Raw genomic sequence first — 6863 nt, 5'->3', positions numbered from 1 at the left:
GTTAATTTGCCGGTGCGCCGTGCTCTGTGGTAAAGCCGGCCCCGGGTGGGTGCGTGGGGGGACTTTCCGGCTTTGCAGGTGGCAGGCGTTGTGTTTAATAAATATCCGTGGACCTTTCTGTGCAAATGGCCCCGTTCTTCTCTTCTTTGGTGCCCGTGGGATCTGGTGGCAGCGAGTTCCGCTGTTTCGTTGGGTGGCGTACCAACAAAAAACTAATTTCAGTTGCTCTGAAAATCTGCCAGCTGATAATTATAGCCGGCACCTCCTAATTCTTGTGTTATGAGAGAGTGAGTAACTTCCATATTCACCTTTTTGACACGGTTACTCATTTTGCCGATCTCTACCATATTCTCTGTAGGTTTTTTTTTTTCTCATGCTGGGGAAAATATGTTGCTTTAATCTCTCCCATGGGGAATCCATTCCGACTCTGATCGTTCTGGTGCTCTTCTCTGCACCTCTGTAGCTGTGTGAAACCCTTTCTGAGATGGTGGGAGAAGGGTCGCGTGGAAACGGCGTACGAGACTGCTGCGTGCTGAGTACTTTTGAAAACTGTTTTCTCTTTAGCTGCCTAAGCGTGAACCATTTTTGTGCCAGTAGTGTGGTCAAGTACACAACAGTCTGATACTGAATGTTTTGGAAGCTTAAAAGCTGTAGGCTTTCTAAACTCATCTGAGAAACTTAAAAAGCTCGATGTCTCTGTGAAAGACCTAGGGCTGATGTCGAACTTTGCGAACGTCCCTTTTTGTTGATCAGATAGATGTGTTTCTGTATTTAGTGTCCATAATGAAGACTTCTGAAGTCTGAGTTGACTGTAACTTGAAGTAGAAGCACGAGGAGACAAATAAAATGGACCTACAGCATAACTTTAAAAGATCTTGTGAGTTTTTAAGCCAATCTATTTATTTGTATGTGATTCAGAAACTTCTCAGGCTTCAGTTTGACATTACTGCAGTTTGGCCCCGTGTGACTTCCCAAAGTCCCAAAGGGGCCCTGAGTCAAATGAGGGATCAGAGGCGAGAGAGTTTCCTGGTTTTCTGTACAGCCCTCTGGCAGGTAGCTCACAACACGTCCTTTGAAGAATGAATAGTTACTACCTATTGCCTTGCAGTTTGTTGATTCACAGTTCCTGCCTGAAACCATCTGTAAATATTAGCCTGTGTAATTTGTAGTGATATTAAACAGAGTGATGAGAATCCTACTTAAGAAAAAATTGATAGCTTTCCATATGGTTCCAAAAAGCTTAACACTGATACTGGTTAGCACAGTGTAGGAACAGCACGGTTCTGACTCAATTTATCCGTAAAAATGAAGACTTAGTGAAACATTAATTTTCCAAAATTATGGAATGTTTTAATGTGATTGTAATTGCCCCTTTGTGCTTTTAATTTATTAACATTGTTATAACAAATTATAACTCATTGTAACCAAATGCTTTAGATATGAAAGAACCAGGCTGGTATGCTGGCATCTTGATATGAAGATAGTCTCTGTATAATGCAATCAGAGCGTATCCGTTCTGATTTACTTGGCGTAACTTATGCTAATTTGGGTGTTTCTTCTGCATCGGTATTGTGATGCTTTTACGTTTCAGGCTCAGTCTTTTACAGCGTCACATCTTACCTTTCTATAATGTGTTTTCTTAGGGAGCTGCACCTGGACTCAGGAGAGCCAGGAGAGCTGGATCTTGTACAAAGGAGGCACAGAAAACTAGTGTAAGTGATGCTGGGGAGGGGAGCCCTGTGGAAACTCTGATGTGAGCAAAAGAGTATGTTGCAACGATGTCTGATTAGTTCATCAGGAGCCAGTGTGAGTCTGGAACATCTAGCACTGAGCATGAGCCTGGATGCAGTCCAGCTGCTTTCTTACCCTATAGAACCGAAGCCTTAAGTCTTGCTGAACCAGATCTGTGCCTGCTTGGGTGTGTCTACACTGTGTTCCTGTTATCAGGAGTGCTGAGGAACCCAGCACAGCCAGTGTCCGCACAGAGGCCTGACCCTGCATCAGCATGCTTAGTGCTGAACTGGAGGTACTGATGCAGCCCGAATAGTGCAGCACCGTTTGGAGCCTGCGCGCTGTGCTCCACGGTGCACAGAGATGTGCTCAGCTAAGGTCCTGGATCCAGGCTGGATTTGTGCTGTGCCCAAACAAGGGCTCAGATTGAGTTCAGTCTGGGGTTAATAGCACCAACTCCATCCCAGAGCTGCTCAAATCCATCCGGACTTCGCTGCCTCGGTCTCCTGGGAGCACAGCATAGGGATAACTGGGCAAGCTCTACAACATGTATTCATATGCCGTGCTGCATGAGAGTACTTGTATGGCTGTGAATCTGCAGTGGTCTGGGATGCAGCCTGAGCTAATGAACTCAGTCAGACCTGAATTGGCTCTGCATGGAGCTCACCCTGGTGCCTCTGTTGCTTCAGCATTCTTGATCTACAACTCATCACCTGTGGTATAGCCGCAGATTGACTTTGTCTGGTGTTGTATGTGTAGATGCATAAGCTAAAATGTGATTGGGCAGAAAATATCACTAAAAACATTAAGAGGAAAGTTTATAGAGAGACTTGGTAGCACAGGGGGGTTGTGTTTAAGACTAGGTCCATACCCTGACACTTTGTCGTTATTTTTTCTTATGGGCAAGGGAGCAGATCCATGGGAACCTGCAATTTACTGTAGGAAAAACTGACTGTAGTACTAAACTTTAACCGTGCTTGTGTGTTCCCTCTTTCAGTGTTTGTAATAGATATTTGTGTTCTCTTCCATTGCATGCTACAGTTCTGATCTAGCAAAGTGTTTACATTATGTTCTTTGGAGCTTTACTGGACCAGGGCCATTGTCAGTACTTCCAAAAAGTAAAGCCTAAAACATTCTCTGAAATCTTTGGCTAGAGATTGTCTAGCATTATTCCTTACCCATAAGGATCTTCTCTGGACCCTCCCATAGGAACTGAAATAGCAAATGTCATGTATGCAGCCTTGGCAGTTAGTTTTGAACTTGGAGGACTTCTTTTGGTAAAGCAGTGTGGGCCAACATGCCTATGAGACACATTCAAAGCTTTTTATGCTTTTCTCATCCATTTGAAATACAAACAAACAATTCCTATTTTCCAAAACAGGACTAGCCGTACATTGTGATGGTGGCAGCGGCTTGATAAAGAAATATGGGAAGCGTAGTATTCAGTTGCCTGTATAGAATGTGCTTTATCCAAGAAGGAAAGAATCTCTTAGCGTAAAAATAAAATAAATCATTATATTGAAAGCTTTTCATGTGCTAGAAACTGTTTATTGATTTGTAAACAGTCTTTGATACGCTTCCTTTGTCAGTACTGCAAAATGCTTACCTGGGTACCTCAGTGACAGCTGTCTAAGACTCAGAAATTTCTTTTCATCTTTGGAGTTTGTTTGCATTATTGGGGCTTCATGGCTCTTGCTTCTGATAGCTGGAATATATTCAAACATGCTGTCTTATTCTGAACCATTTTTTTCTCTTTGTTTTTGTTTAGAGGCGAAGGAATGCTGGATGCCAGTAAGTCAAAAGTTATTATTGTTTTTTGTGGGGATAGATTATCATGAGCCCTCAATGCCCATTCAAGAAGGTAGAGGGCTAAAGGATGTATTTTCAGGCAGCCTATGCTATGAGCTATAGTATGGAGGAAGAAGCTCCAGTGGAGTGTTCACAGAGAAAACGTAACTCTCTCCACAAGGTACATGAGTTGAGGACTTGGCTGTGCTTCCCAGTGCAGGCCTACTGACAAACCAAGTAACCTGTTCAAGCCTCTTCCCTAGTATATCTTGGGGACTATTTCAGTCTCTGTCTGAGACTCATGTCACCTGTAGGGTAGCGTGGGATCTGCCTTTTTCATGGAAGACACAATAGTGTCAGTTCAGAGTCTCTTACCATGGTTTATTCAAAATATAGTTGCTTCAGATTTTTCAGGATGCAAAAGAAATTTGCTTGTCAGATGTGCAGTTAGTAATTTGGGACAGTTGTACGCAGCGCAACAAGCGTAGAACTCTCATGTTTGGCTTCACATAGTCTATATGAACACTGTTTTGTGAGGTGGTCTTAACGAAAGGGTAGTGCTAGAGAGGATCTATGAAATGGGTGGGATTTTAGATCTCTCTCTATTGTTGATTGTGAGTAAGGAGATGAAAGGAGGCCCAGGGCTGAGAGTTATATTCCAGGCTTTAAAATGGGATAAGAAATGAAAAATAGCACATTTTTATGACGTGTCATTGCATCCCTATTGTTGCCCAACAAGTGGGCTTGGTCATGCGAGGGTTCATATTAATTTTATGGGCTGTGTTAACTGTGTGAAAAAATGTTTTTTGTGTGATGTGTGCATGTATGGACACATAAAATATCCAACCCCCCCAAATTTGATTACTAATAATGTAATTTAAATGAATTAATTTGTGGGAAAATCCAATTACTAAATAATGTATATTTTTCTGGAATGAACAGCAACAGGAAACTAAGCATTCTAACCTTGAAATTCCAGTCTATTTATTGAACACATATAGTTTTTGTGTTCCTTTTAGATAAGGTGGCCTGTCCACCTAACTAAAGCTGGTACATTAATGTCAGTGGGTTGAGGTGACACATCATGGCTACAGAGTTCCCTTTTCATGTCCTACCTACTGTCCTTCCTACAGGGTTTGCATAGGTGTCATTTTCCCCATGTCATGAACAACCCTGCAGATACAGTTTATATATAGTCAAAGCTAGTAATAGTCCATGTGGCTCGCAAATTATGGAAAATGGCTAACGATGTTAATAGGGCTCTTCAGAGGAAGAGCCAAGCCACTTTCTTCTGCTGGGTCTTTGTATGTTCCACCACTCCTGACATTCTTCCTATCCAGTTAGCGCACCATGGATGTGTTGGGTATCTGTCTGGGACCTTCACCTCTGGAGCACAACCAGCTGGAGGTTCCCCCAGCAACAGAATCCCATCCAGGATGTTCACAATCGGAGCACTACCAGCTGGAGATTCCCTCTGGTGATGGATTCCTGTCCAGGACCATCAACAACTGGAGCACTATTGTCTGGAAGTTCCCACCCTGGTGGCCGGGGTCAATGGCAATGTGAAAGTACTGGTCAAGGTTGAGGAGAGAGGAGACTGCTCCCTGTAACCTGGCCAAACAGTCAGTCCTGGAGGAAGGATAATAGTTCAATGCATTCTGAGTTAGAAACTCAGTCCTGCAAGATCCATTTCCTCTTCTTCTGGTCTGTCATGGCATACAGTACCCTCAAACACTGCACTGCAGCACAAGTCCATAAAACCCATCGGTGTGGTACATAAAGTAGGGACAGACAAAAGCCAGGCAAGCTGTCTGCCGGACACCTGCCTGACTCTGCCCAACAGCACCTCTGAGCAGAGACTCTGGGCACTCATCCATATGACAGATTGCCAAAATTTTGTTTCACCTAAGAGAAAACTATTGAGTGGTCGGTGAAGCCAGCTGATAGGGAGGAGCTCCGTATAACACTGGGGCAGAGGCTAACTTGGTTACCTTGAAGGGCATCCTGTGGGACCATGAGGCAGTGTAGCCTCTGCAGCAGAGCCTAGCTAGTCACCATAGGTCCTGTCTTAAGGGAGTCATAGCTACTCCTGCCAATGGGACACTTAAATGCTGAGACCAGTAGCAGTGTTGCTATTTGAGAGAGGAGGGAGAATAGACAAATTTTTCATAGCACAGCTATATTTTATTCAGTAGGTGTGTGTGTGTTTGGGTTTTTATGAACATTTCTGTTCTGCCTTCAGGGGATAAAAGTTACTTTTCTTTAAGCCCTCAGGGATCTAACAGTATATACACAGACTTTTTTTCTGTTGTTTGGGCAATCCTTGTTGCACTATTTTTTCCTAGGAACTACTGTTTCCAGTGCAGATTTAAAATACTAAAGTGAAAACTGTGTAGCTGGTTACCTTAATGTATGATGAATGCTGTGCTGGAGTTCATGGCTTCTCTGATGTATTCTTCTCCCTGCCTCCTCGCCCTCCCCCCCCCCCTTTCTCTTTTCCTGTGGGGGGGACATTCATAAGGGTGGTTAGGGCAGATGGTTTGAGATTAATAACCGTTAAGAGAGTAGGTCTACCCATAGTGCTTAATTTTAAATTGATTTATCCTTAAATATGACGTTGCACACAAGTCAACTTGTAAGATCAGAGCCTTCGTGTGGAACTTTCTCTGGATTTTCATGAAGTTTTTAACTGTCCAAAGTTAAGATTTATTTTTCTAGCTATTAGACTAAAAACTGTATTTAACATTTTAAAGACGTTTGTTTGATTTGGCCATAGTTTCTATAGAAAATCGGTAGTTATTATCCTTCTCTATCTTCCTTTCAGATGTGGCGGCTGTGATTCCAGGTTGACTAACAGATAAGTCTAGATGATACAGAGGGTCACCTGATCACAACTATAAACTCTCAGAAGAAGATAAGACTAAGCATGGTGTGTTCCAAGAGGCATCTCAACCTTTACCCTAGCTTTTGTGCAGACTTCTCCAAGCTAGTTTGTTCTTAAGGCTGGAGCAAGAACAGAGGTTTATTCTCTTTCCTAGGAGTTGTAATTTACCTTGATCTGTTAAAGACTTTCTGTTGGCCAGGCTGCCCTCTTCAAACACCTTTTTTGATAAAGGAGAGATCATTCTTTGCTGCTATGACTTTGTATTTCCGAAGAACTTGACAGAATTCTTACTTCAGTTGATGGTAAAATTCTGGCTGAGGTCATATGGATAAGACAAGCTTAGAACTATGCTTTTGTCTAGAAACTCTTGCTCTTACAGCCCAGCCTTCTTAGGAGCCAATTAACTGACGTTTGAAACTGCAAAGATAGAACTTGGAATTAGTGTGTGTCTGCACATACA

The 6863-nt window shown here is 42.8% G+C and overlaps 1 long non-coding RNA gene across 1 annotated transcript; it reads left to right on the top strand.

The window, feature by feature from the left end:
* On the top strand, nucleotides 1-6445 carry LOC115353028. Its single transcript, XR_003927378.1, has 3 exons — nucleotides 1-287; nucleotides 1644-1712; nucleotides 6344-6445. It is a non-coding gene; the product is annotated as an uncharacterized LOC115353028 (long non-coding RNA).
* Nucleotides 6446-6863: the final 418 nt, after the last annotated feature.

This window comes from Aquila chrysaetos, chromosome 18, assembly GCF_900496995.4.
Source record: "Aquila chrysaetos chrysaetos chromosome 18, bAquChr1.4, whole genome shotgun sequence".
Taxonomy (NCBI): Eukaryota; Metazoa; Chordata; class Aves; order Accipitriformes; family Accipitridae; genus Aquila; species Aquila chrysaetos.
This window is presented reverse-complemented; position numbering and strand designations above follow the sequence as displayed.